General features: G+C 46.0%; 1 protein-coding gene across 2 annotated transcripts in view; it reads right to left on the bottom strand.

The window, feature by feature from the left end:
• Nucleotides 1-12450, bottom strand: part of LOC135195087 (vesicle-associated membrane protein 4-like) — a 196925-nt gene that overhangs the window by 29421 nt on the left and 155054 nt on the right. The window lies entirely within an intron of this gene.

Genomic DNA, 12450 nt, shown 5'->3' on the forward strand with positions numbered 1-12450 from the left:
GAGTCCGCAACAACAGGACATAAGGAGAAGGACTCGCCACTGGAATTCAGTCCCTCAGCAGTCATTGCTGGAAAATGTCCTGTGGATCTGGACGAAACGTCGTGTTGAAGAGAGAGAGAGAGAGAGAGAGAGAATACCAAAATGACTCAACCGAATTTTGCCTTGCCCTTTGGTGCGTTGCTCACCAGGCTAAGGAACAGAGAAAAAGCTGTCATAAAAAATAGAGAAGACTCTTTACAAGATAAATAGTGCTGAAGCAGCAACCATTTTTAACAAAACTTGTCTATGAGAGGGTTTCCTTCAAAAAATTTTACATTTGTCATTTCTTCACATGCAGAACCAAACTGGGTCTTAACATTAGGACGGACTCACTCTTGGTGGGAGGTAAGAGAATCCCTGGCTGAAGGTTCAGCACATCTGGTCACACTTCCTGGATAAGAGAACTCAGAGGAAGGAGACCTAAGCCTCTGAGCTGTTAGATATACTATGTGTATCTGACATTCAGACTACGTACTGGGTCAAAATACAATGCAGAGATTCATTGCATAGGAGGAAGTTAAAGAGCTATATCTGTTCAAATAGTAAACTAACGTAGCCACCTATACAGGCTTGTTATCACTCCTCTCTCCCCTTGCTAGAGAGAGGAAGGGTTTGCTACTGAAAGGTATATTCATATTGAATACAGAATTCTCTAACAGCAAGGCTACTTCACTCACCTGTATCTGGCAGGTTCCAGCATATGAGGGATCCATCCTTGTAACACCTGTAGGTAGAGAAGGGAAAAGGCGGCAAAGAGAAGAGACTAGCCATCTCAATCATTCTCACTTTAATACCATCATCTCATGCAAGACACAAGCTGACCATGGAATAGTTGCTAGTAGTGACACGGGTGCTTTGATGGGTTCTATACACGTATGTGTTCGTGATCATGGAAGTGTTGCAGGTGAGAGGAGTGCTTCGCCAACTGCTCTACAAGGCCATGCCTCCCCCTTACATGTATGTGTTCATGGCCATGGGAGGGTTGCTGGTGTCACAGGTGCTTCACCTACTTCTATGCACGGCCGTGTATCCCTTACGTATACATGTTTGTGCAACAGAAGAGTTGAGAGTGGAAAGTGCTCCGTCAGCTTCTCTACACGACCGTGTCTCTCACACACATACGAGTTCGCATTCATAGAAGTGTTAGCCCCTTATATCCACCACCTCTGTGTCCTGTACCTGTTCCAGTCTGTTGTAAGGATGATAAAGCTCTGATTAACCTCTTCATTACCAAAAGTTTGTTTGGAGGTAGGTGGGTACCACCATTCAAGTCTACTACACCGCCCCGGGTGCATAAAGGTGGTACGCATAGTACCACCAAAACTCCTCTTTTCAGATAGGGACTTCCAATCATTCTGTAATTTCGGTTTGAAGAGTTTGGAGCAAAATGATATTGTCATGTTACAATAAAGTTTTATACATACTTACCTGACAGATATATACTTAGCTATAGACTCCGTCGTCTCCGACAGAATTTCAAATTTCGCGGCACACGCTACAGGTAGGTCAGGTGATCTACCGCCCTGCTCCCTGGTGGCAGGACTAGGAACCATCCCCCGTTTTCTAATCAGAATTCTTCTCCTTCCACCTCTCCTGCGGGGAGGCTGGGTGGGCCATTAATCGTATATATCTGTCAGGTAAGTATGTATAAAAAAAACTTTATTGTAACATGACAATATCATTTTTATACATCAACTTCCATGCCAGATATATACTTAGCTGATTAGCAACCATTGGTGGTGGGTAAGAGACAGCTAACAACTGAAATAGACAGGTAAACAACATATGTTGTAGGTATTAATAAACCTTGGTTCCTACCTTATTAGGCTGAAGACTTCGCGGCTACTGCCTTGGAGTCTGCTTAGCCTCAAGAGCCTCAGCGAGATATTGATCTATGGCTAAGAGTTCTTGTGGGTCTGCCAATGGGGTCTTATCCACTTACTCGGCAGAGCCTAAAGGCCTTTTGTCATTGGGTGCTATTCCACTAACATGACAATACACCTTGTTTCAAGGAGCACAAAACTGATCCCGATCACCTGATCCTAACATCCATGTTAGTTCTATGATTGTAAGGAAGGGTTATCCCGAACTCCTTACAAACAGCAAAAACTCGAAACATAATTACACTTTCATTACAAAATATACAAAAAAATTTTGTACTCCCTACTAGTCATACATACCCTTGATTCCTCCCCTAACCAGCAATGACACTCTGCTCCCGTGCGACAGTAGTGAGCTTGCTAATAGAAAACCAAGCACATATTTCTGACAAGAGGGTTTATGTACGATAAAACACAAAATTAAGGATCAGTCTTTGCTCCAAGACCCAGTACTGTATCTGCTGATACAAAAGGACCTAGCGAGAAGCACTTCTCATAGGTCACTCTCACATCCTTCAGATAATGAGATGCAAACACTGAATTGCACCTCCAATATGTAGTCTCAATGATATTCTTTAGAGACATTCTTTTGGAACGCCAAGGACGTTGCTACTGCCCTCACTTCATGAGTCTTGACCTTTAGAAGACCGAAGGATTCCTCCGAGCAGTTCTTGTGAGCGTCCGTAATAACGCTTCTCACAAAGAAAGCCAAGGCGTTCTTGGACATGAGTCTTTTGGGGTTCTTCACCCGCACACCAAAGACCTTGTTGACAAGCTCCCATCTGTCTCTTCCTCTCTAAATAGTATTTAAGAGCTCTCACTGGACAGAGAGATCTCTCTATCTCTCTGCCTACCAGGTTAGATAGGCCTTTTTACCTCAAAACTTCTGGGCCAAGGTTTTGACGGGTTTTCGTTCTTTGCCAGAAAACATTGTCTGGAAAGAACAGATGGCAGCACCTCCTTTGAACCCCACCGTGGAATCCAGAGCATGTAATTCGCTCGTCCTCTTGGCTGTAGCGAGAGCCACCAGGAACAAGCATTTCCTAGTGACGTCGCGGAAGGACGCCAGATGTAAAGGCTCGAATTTATCCGATGAAAGGAATTTCAGGACCACGTCTAGATTCCAACTAGGTGTTCTAGGAGTAGCTGCTTTCGAAGTCTCAAAAGATCTAATTAGATCGTGTAGATCTTTGTCGTTAGCAATGTCCAGGCCTCGATTCCTGAATACTGAAGACAGCATGCTTCTGTATCCTTTTATTGTCGAGACAGATAGGTGTGATTCCTCTCTCAGAAAGAGGAGGAAATCGCAATATTCACTATAGAGGTACTGGAGGAGGACAGCTTCTGACCCTTACACCACCTCCTAAAGACTTCCCACTTTGACTGGTATACTCTTCTCGTCGAAGCTCTGCGGGCTCTAGCGATAGAGCCCGCAGCCTTGCGAGAAAAGCCTCTCGCTCTGACAAGTCTTTCGATAGTCGAAAGGCAGTCAGAGCGAGACCTGGGAGGTTGTGATGAAACCTCTCGAAGTGGGGTTGTCTGAGTAGATCGTGTCTGTTTGGAAGCGATCTGGGGAAGTCCACTATCCACTCCAGTTTACCTCCGTGAACCATTCCTGGGCTGGCCAAAATGGGGCTATGAGTGTCAACTTCGTGCTCTTCGAAGCTACGAACTTCCTGAGCACTTCCCCCAGGATTTTGAACGGGGGGAAAGGCGTATGCGTCCACGACCCGACCAATCCATGGGAAACGCGTCTATTGCGAAGGCTCTCGGATCTTCCACTAGAGAGCAAAAGATCTCTATTCTTTTGGAGAGGAACGTCGCAAACAGGTCTATGTGAGGTCTCCCCCACAGGACCAAAGACTTCGACACACTTCTTCGTGTAGAGTCCATTCTGTGGGAAGGACCTGATTTCTCCTGCTCAGTCTGTCCGCTCTCACATTCTTGATCCCTTGAACAAACCTTGTGAGGAGAGATATGCCTCTTTCTTCCGTCCAGGTTAACAGGTTTCTTGTCAACTGATAGAGGGAGAAAGAGTGCGTGCCTCCTTGCTTGCGTATGTAAGCCAGAGCCGTGGTGTTGTCCGAGTTTATCTGTATCACCCCGTCTCTGACTATCTCTTCGAGAACTTTAAGGCTAGGTGTATGGCCACAGTTCCTTGCAATTGATGTGCCAGGACACCTGTTTCCTTTGTCCAGGTGCCTGACACCTCCCTTGCTCCTAGCGTCGCTCCCCATCCCGACTCCGAAGCGTCGGTAAATAACACTTGGTCTGGGTTTCTGCAGAGCAAGCGATACGCCTTCGTTCTTTTGAAGTGGAGGGATCCACCACTTCAGATGATCTTTTACATCTTGTGGAAGTTGGAAGATGTCCGAGAGTTGACGCCGTCTTCCAACTCCACACCTCTTTGAGGAAAACTGAAGAGGGCGAAGGTGAAGTCTCCCTAGCGAGAAGAACTTTTCCAATGAGGACAGGGTCCCTAAAAGGCTCAGGTAATCCCTCGCTGAGCTGTTCTTTCTCTCTAAGAAGCTCGAGATTCTCGACAAACCTCGAGCGATTCTTTCTCGCGAAGGATATACCCGAAAACCCCGAGAATCCATCTGAATCCCCAGATGAGACCAAGTTCTGGCTGGGGATCAGTTGTGACTTCTCGAGGTTTGACGAGCAACCCTAGCGAATCTATTCATGTTCCTTGTTACTTCTAAGTCCTCCAAGCACTGAATCTTCGACTTGGCCCTGATCAGCCAGTCGTCCAAGTAGAGGGAGATGTTTATCCCCTCTAGGTGAAGCCATCTTGCTACATTCGCCATCAGGTTGGTGAATACTTGTGGGGCTGTAGACAGACCGAAGCACAGAGCCCTGAACTGAAAGATCTTGTCTCCTATTACAAAGCGAAGATATTTCTTTGACAAATGGTGAATGGGAACGTGGAAATATGCGTCTTGCAGGTCCAGAGAGACATCCAATCTCCTGGACGAAGAGCCGACATTACAGAGGCGGACGTTTCCATGCGAAACTTCTTTTTCTGTACGAAGCGATTCAGAGCGCTTACGTCCAGAACTGGCCTCCACCCCCCGATGCCTTTGGTACTAGAAAAAGGCGATTGTAAAATCCCGGGGAGTGTGGATCCTGCACAAAGTTCGATGGCCTCTTTTTCCCACATTTGCTCCACCATTTGAAGGAGAGTCTTTCTCATTAACGGGTCTCTGTACCTCGCTGACAGTTCCCGAGGCCGTAGATGTTAGGGGCGGGCTGTCGTCGAAGGGGATTACATATCCCTTCTTCAGGACCGACACTGACCAAGGGTCGGCTCCCCTTTTTTGCCCATACTCCTGCAAAGTTCAGGAGTCTGGCGCCCACTGGTGCTTGGAGGAGCAACAAGTCACTTTGATTTCTTGAAGGGTCTAAATGAAGACCTTCCTCTCTTTTCAGAGCTCTTCTTTCTGGCAGGGGGACGAGCCGCTGCACCTCCACGAAAGGGCTGCTGAGGAGGACGAGATTCCTTCTTAACCGTCGACAATACAGGGCGTCCTTTCTTGGACGTTTGCGTTAGTAAGGTCTTGTGTCGCCTTCTCAGTTAGCGAGCGAGATATATCCTTCACTAACTGAGAAGGAAACAGATGATCTGATAGAGAGCGAACAGTAAGGCAGTCCTCTGGCTCGGAGAAACCCCTTTCGATAATAGGGATCCATAAACTGATCTCTTTTTCAGGAGACCAGCACCAAAAAAGGGAAGCCACTTCACCCGAACCGTCCTGTACTGCCTTGTCCATGCAGGACAGGACGCTATGGAGAATTTCTGGGTTTTTCAGAAACTCGGATCCTTAGATTTGTTGGCCAGAACTCCGAGTGACCAATCCAGAAAATTGAACACCTCTAAAGTGACAAAAAGTCCCTTTAGAAGTGGTTCAACTCTGAAGTGCTCCACGTCGCTCTGACCGATCCTAAGGAGTGACGTCTAGAGGCCTCCACTAAATTGGAAAAGTCGGCATCTGCAGAGGCAGGTAGAGAAAGAACCCATAGTCTCTCCTGTCCCATACCAAATACCTCTCTTCCCGTGCAATCTGGAAGGAGGCATGCAGAATACCGTCTTTCCTAACTCCTTCTTCTTGTCCATCCAAGAATCTAAGAATGGAGTGCCTTCTTCATAGATATCGCAGGCGCTTCATTTTTAAAAAAGGCCGACGATTTTGCCGTAGCTGAGCTCGAAAAGAGCGAACGAGGAGAAGGAGGAGCCGCCGGACTAAGAGAATCTCCAAACTCTTGAAGTAGTAATGAGGCTAAGACTTTATAACTAGAAAGTCCCTCATTAGCAGGAGGTTCGTCATCAGACAACTCGTCTAACCCTCGATCATGACGAAGGAGAAAGTCACGTTTGGAGGGAGAGTCCTTCCAAGACCTCCTATGTTCTGAAGGAGAGGAGCTCCTATTTGGAGAAGAGTCATAACCTCCAGGAACGAGTCCCCGACTCTTGCCTCCTGGCTCTTGACTCTTGCCTCCTGACTCCTGCCTCCTGGCTCCTGACTCCTGCCTCCTGACTCCTGACTCCTGCCTCCTGACTCCGGACTCCTGCCTCCTGCCTCCTGGCTCCTGCCTCCTGACTTCCTGCCTTCTGACTCCTGCCTCTTTGGGCTCCTGGCTCCTGCCTCTTGCTCCTGCCTCTTGCTCCTGGCTCTTGCCTCCTGGCTCCTGCCTCTTGCCTGGATGCTCTACACTCCTGGCTCTGGGTCTCCTGTTCCATCTGGTTGACTCCTCACTCCTGGCTCTTGGCTCCTGCCTCCTGGGTGACTCCTCACTCCTGGCCGGTGCCAGACGTCTGATCGTTTCATCCAGGTTCGTACCGGAAACCTCACCTCGAGTAGGAGTATCGATCCTGGAGGCAGATACCTCCATACGCCTGGAGGATCTTTTAATAGGAAGGGAAGTGTCTTTCCTTCTAGGAGGCTCCTTTGACAGGACTCCTACAAACAACGAAATCTGTTCCTGCATCGCCATCATGAACCTCTTTGTAGCCTCCTCTTTATCCTCTTCGGAGGAGGGGAAGGAGGAGGGGAGGAGTCCATAGCCTCTACCTCCTGCCTCCTTCTCACTCTAGTTGAAAGAATGGCTCTTCTTGCCTTCTTCACTCCCGATGGAGACTCCTCAGGGTGGAAGTTTTCAGGGCTCGAGTCATATTCGGAGCCTTCCAACTCCTCTTTGAGAGGCCGAGATCGATCTGAATCTCTCCAATCACGTCTCGGTGATGAAGATCCCGACGACGAGAAACACTCACGTAGGACGCTTTTACAATAGCGGTCCTTGGCAAGTCTGGGGTGTCACAGAAACCGCCGAAGGACACCTGATCGTGGGGATTCTCCACAACCTCCTTTCGGCTTTCGACATTCCTTCTCCTCTGGGCATGTGAGCTTGGAAGAGGTCTAGACCTAGGAGCGTTGCTGAGCCGACCAGATGCCCCCTCCACTACACTGGGGACACTCATATCACTGTCCACTGAAAAATCACTAGCCTTACCTTGTATGGCAGCCATTTTGTTTTCCATCAACTTGAAGGCTGCTTTTAGATCCGCAAGTTCTTTTGCTGGATCTACAGGTTCTGCAATAGGAGAAGGGGCTGCAATGGAAGGAGAAGTAGCAATACTTACCCTTGGGGAAGATCCCAAGCTTGGAATTAGTTCAGATCTAGAACTACTTAAACTTCTATGAGAAGCCTTCCTCACTCTTTCTCTTTCTAACTTTTTTAAATAATTAGTTAGATTCTTCCATTCGTTCTCACTCAAGTTCTCACATTCCTTACAAGTATTAGTAAAAGAACATTCATACTCCCTGCACCTCTTGCATACCGTGTGAGGGTCTACCGAAGCTTTCGGCAACCTCACCTTACAGCCTACATTCACACAACGTCTCACAACCATACCAGAGTCAGACATTATTAAAGAAAATTCCAAAATCAAGTCCACAAAACAGTCCACAACCCAGATACGTCACCAAAAGTCGGTCAAGAAGATCAATTGCCGGTGAAAAAGAAAACAATCGAGAGGAACCAACAACAATGTTGATGGTCCGGGCGACAGAAGAATTCTGATTAGAAAACGGGGATGGTTCCTAGTCCTGACCACCCAGGGCAGGGCGGTAGATCACCTGACCTACCTGTAGCGTGTGCCGCGAAATTTGAAATTCTGTCGGAGACGACGGAGTCTATAGCTAAGTATATATCTGGCAGGGAAGTTGAATGTATAAAAATAAACATTATGACACGATGCCAGATGTATGATGAACCCAAAAAAATGTTATTACTGCTTATAGTAGTGTGTAGGTGACAGATGAACTGCGTCTCAACAAAAAATCACAAAACCAGACAAGCGTAAACATGTAATAACTTCTACCCAAGTATAAAACCAGTTGCATCATCATTTACTGTATTTATTTATTTATTCACTTATTACATTTTACAAATAAAAGATATGAACACCAGATAAATGAAGGTAAAAAAGGGATTTTGACGTAAGGAAAAATCTATTTCTGGGCGATTGGTTCGTGTCGCCAGCGAAATATCCTTTAATCCATTATTTCTAAGGTAAATGTACTAACACATACCAGAGAATAAATAAAATAAAGAAAGGTCAGTACTACTGACTCGCTCACCCTCCAAGAGGGTGTCGGTATGAACACTATGGCGAGTGAGACCACTACCACGAACCACTTGCCAATAGAAATCTCCCACTACAAAACCCCCACTAGAGGGGAGCCGACCCACAGAGTGGGCAGCAACTACTACTACTCCATCCCATGCTGCCGACTGCTGCGCCTCTGGTGGCCATCCTGAGTTAGCAGACAATCTTGAGCGTTGGGATGGGTAGGTGGGATTTTCGCTGGCGACACGAACCAATCGCCCAGAAATAGATTTTTCCTTACGTCAAAATCCCTTTTCTGGGCTCAGTTCGTGTCGCTGCGCGAAAATCGTACCAGAGAAATAGCACAAGATTGTAAAGAATAATAAAACAGACAAAAAAAGGGTCTCAATAAAAGATAAAATAAAATGAAGAAATATAATTGCTAATAAATATACATATACACAATGATACAGAATAGAAATATTACTTAAAATTAACTTAAGGTTAATAATATTTCTTAAAATTAACTTAAATTTAACATATATATACAGGGCTTACATGGAATATATATTGAGCTTAACATCTGTGTATAGTTAATATGTACAAAGTAATTAAAGCAATTATAATGATAAATTGAATAGAACAAACTTCGACAATAATATAATAAAGAAATGTATATGACTTAGTATACAAAACCCGTAACCATTGTAAATAAGATGTGTCACCCTAGCATAAAAATAAGGGACCACATCAAAGAGATCATTATATACAATCAATTGTGAGTGACCCTAGCAAAAAAATAAGGGGCACCCACTACGTACCATCATAAGAGCAGCTAAGACTCAAGGTAAACGTAGATGAACATGGCAGGTATAGACAAACTGTTGGGTGAGATAGGTAGAAAGGAGAACTGGATCTTCTACTAAAGATTAAGCAGAGTCGGGGGAAACTATGTTACCCGCCGCAACTGCTGAAAATTTCAGAGCTTCCAAGGACTTTAAGTAATGACGCTTAAATACTGTCGGCGATTTCCATTCAGTATACTTTTTTAAATCATCGAAATTCATGTGTTGGAAATAGTTAATTGAGGTGGCAACTGCCCTGACATCATGTGCTTTAGGGAAGGAATCAGGGTTGGCTTGCTTATAAAGTACAGGATTTGTTGCCTGATACCTTTAGTAGATAAAGTACCACCTTTTTCTCTCATAAAGAGGGGACCCGAAGAGGATGAGGATGTCCTGGACAGAAAGGCTCGTAAGGTCGATACTGGACAAAGAGAAACATCTTGTGGAAGGGGTACAACCTTCCATGGTTCCCACCTCATCAAAGGATCCTCATTCTTTGCTATAAAACTACGTTCCGGGGAGAAAGTAGACTTCCCCTGTGGGAAGAAATTCTATATGATTGGGATCTCTGGATAACGCCGACAGTTCTGAAATTCTAGCTCCTGAAGCTAAGCTTAATAAAAATAGAGTCTTTCTTAAGAGCATTATAAATGAACATGTCGTATTGACTGTTTCTGAAGCCAGCTTTAGAACATCATTTAAGAACCACGACACTGACGTAGGCCTCACTGAAGGTCTAAGTCTAGCACAAGCCTTGGGAATAGACGAGAAGTAAGAGTCTGTCAAGTCTATGCTGAACCCGAGTTGAAAAATCTTTTTCAAGGCCGACTTGTTTGTCGTAATAGTGCTAGCTGCTAAGCCTTTTTCAATAAAGATCTGAAAAAGGATATAGCTGAATTGATTGTCATGATTCTAATATCTGATTCTCTCAGGAAGGTTGCCAACTTTTTGACTGCAAGCATCATACTGTCTCAAAGTTGAATCTCTTTTATCAGATTCCAAGAAGAGAATATTTCGTGGATCAATATCTGCATCTTTTTTAGCCGCAAACTTCATGAGTCCATAAAGTTAGGGTTTTGAGAATTCCTGAGGAAGGCGAACACAGTCTTCGTTTGTACTGACTGGGAGAGCTGGGATTGGGAATTCGAAGAGGACGAAGACCCAGTTCCAGAATCAGAGGTACCAATTGCTCTTCGGCCAGTCTGGGGCTACTAGAGCTACTTGACCCTTGAACGTCCTGAGTTTGTTCAGTACCTTCAGGAGAAGATTCACTGGAGGAAAGACATAAATCTTCTCCCAGTTGTTCCAGTCTATGACAGGGCGTCCGTGGCATAGGCCAGAGGGTCCAGGTTGGGGGCCACATAACATGGGAGTTTGTGGTTCGCTTGGGATGCGAATAGTCCACTTGTAGACCTGGAACCCTCCGGAGAATCCATTGGAACGACTGTTGTCCAGTGACCATTCCGACTCCAGAGGAACTGATCGGGATAGAGCATCTGCTATGACGTTTCTCACTACCAGCTATATGGGTGGAGGAGAGGTGCCAACTGAACTTGTCCGCCAGGGAGAAGATGGCTACCATGACATGATTCAGATGTTGTGACTTGGAGCCTCCCCTGTTTACACAATGGACTACCACCTGCGCTGTCTAAAACTAGCTTTATGTGGGAGTTCTTTGGCGGACGTAACCTTTTTAGAGTCAAGAACACTGCCATTGCTTCCAGTACATTTATGTGAAGCTGATGGAACTGGGGTGACCAGGTTCCTTGAACCTTCTTGAACTGAGAATATCCTCCCCAGCCGCTTAATGAAGCGTCCGTGTGGATGGTAATCCCCGGAGGAGGAAACTGAAGGGGTACTGATATTGACAGGTTCTTGACTTTTGCCCAAGGGCGTAGACGATTCCGCAGAATCTGTGGTACTGATGATAATTTGTCCCTGGACCTGACATTTGCTCTGGAGCGCCAGATTCTGGTTAGGTCTTTCAGTTTTGGCTTTCATCAAGATGTTTGTCACTGATGCAAATTGGAGTGAACCCAGAATCCTTTCCTGGGTTCTCCTTGAAGCAAGTTTGTGTGCTAGAAATTGCTTTACTGACTTCGCTATTTCTTTTCTCTTGGCTGATGGAATCGACAGAGTATGGGAGGATAGATTCCATTGAATGCCCAGCCACTGAAAGTTTGACTCCGGAGTGAGTCTTGATTTTGTCCTGTTTATCTTGAACCCTAGATATTCCAGGAACTGGATTACTTTCAGTGTTGCTTTGCGACATTCCTCAACTGTTGGGAGCCCAAATTAACCAATCGTCGAGATACGCTACTACCATGATCCCTTGTGACCTTAGTTGTTGGACGACCACTTCCGCCAACTTCGTGAACACCCTGGGTGCCACATTCAGACCAAAGGGAACTACCTTGAAGGAGAATGCTTGATCTCCTATCTTGAAGCCCAGATAAGGGCGAAAGTGTCTTGCAATAGGGATATGATAGTATGCGTCTGTAAGATCGATAGAGGTGGTGACGGCCCCACGGGGAAGTAAGGTCCGCACCTGCGAGATGGTGAGCATTTTGAACTTGTCGCAGCGAATGGCCAAGTTTAAACGGGACAAGTCTAAGATTACTCTTCTTTTTTGTAGCCTTTCTTTGGAACGCTGAACAAGCGCCCTTGAAATTTTAATCTGTTGACTCTCGTTATTGCTCCTTTCTGAAGGAGGTCCTCCGCATACTCCGTCAATTCTTTTGATGGAAGTTGAAGGAAAGGTCTGGGTGGGGGCGGATTCGCAACCCAACTCCAACCCAGGCCTTTCGACACAATACTTTGTGCCCATTTGCTGAATCCCCACCGGTTGGCGGAAGAGAAACAGCCTCCCTCCTACCTGGAAGTTCTCATTGTTGCTGGTAACCTCCGCGGCCTCGCCCGGAAGTGTTTTCCTCTATTAGGGACCTTCCTGATCCTCTCTGACGAAAGGATCGCTTACCTCTGCCTCCCCTACCCGAGCGGTCATACTGCTGAAAGGCCTGGCCTTCGAACACTTGGTTGAAGGCTGGGAGACAGCGTAAGAGGTGGAAGGTTGAGG

Source organism: Macrobrachium nipponense, chromosome 15, assembly GCF_015104395.2.
Source record: "Macrobrachium nipponense isolate FS-2020 chromosome 15, ASM1510439v2, whole genome shotgun sequence".
NCBI classification, from domain to species: Eukaryota; Metazoa; Arthropoda; class Malacostraca; order Decapoda; family Palaemonidae; genus Macrobrachium; species Macrobrachium nipponense.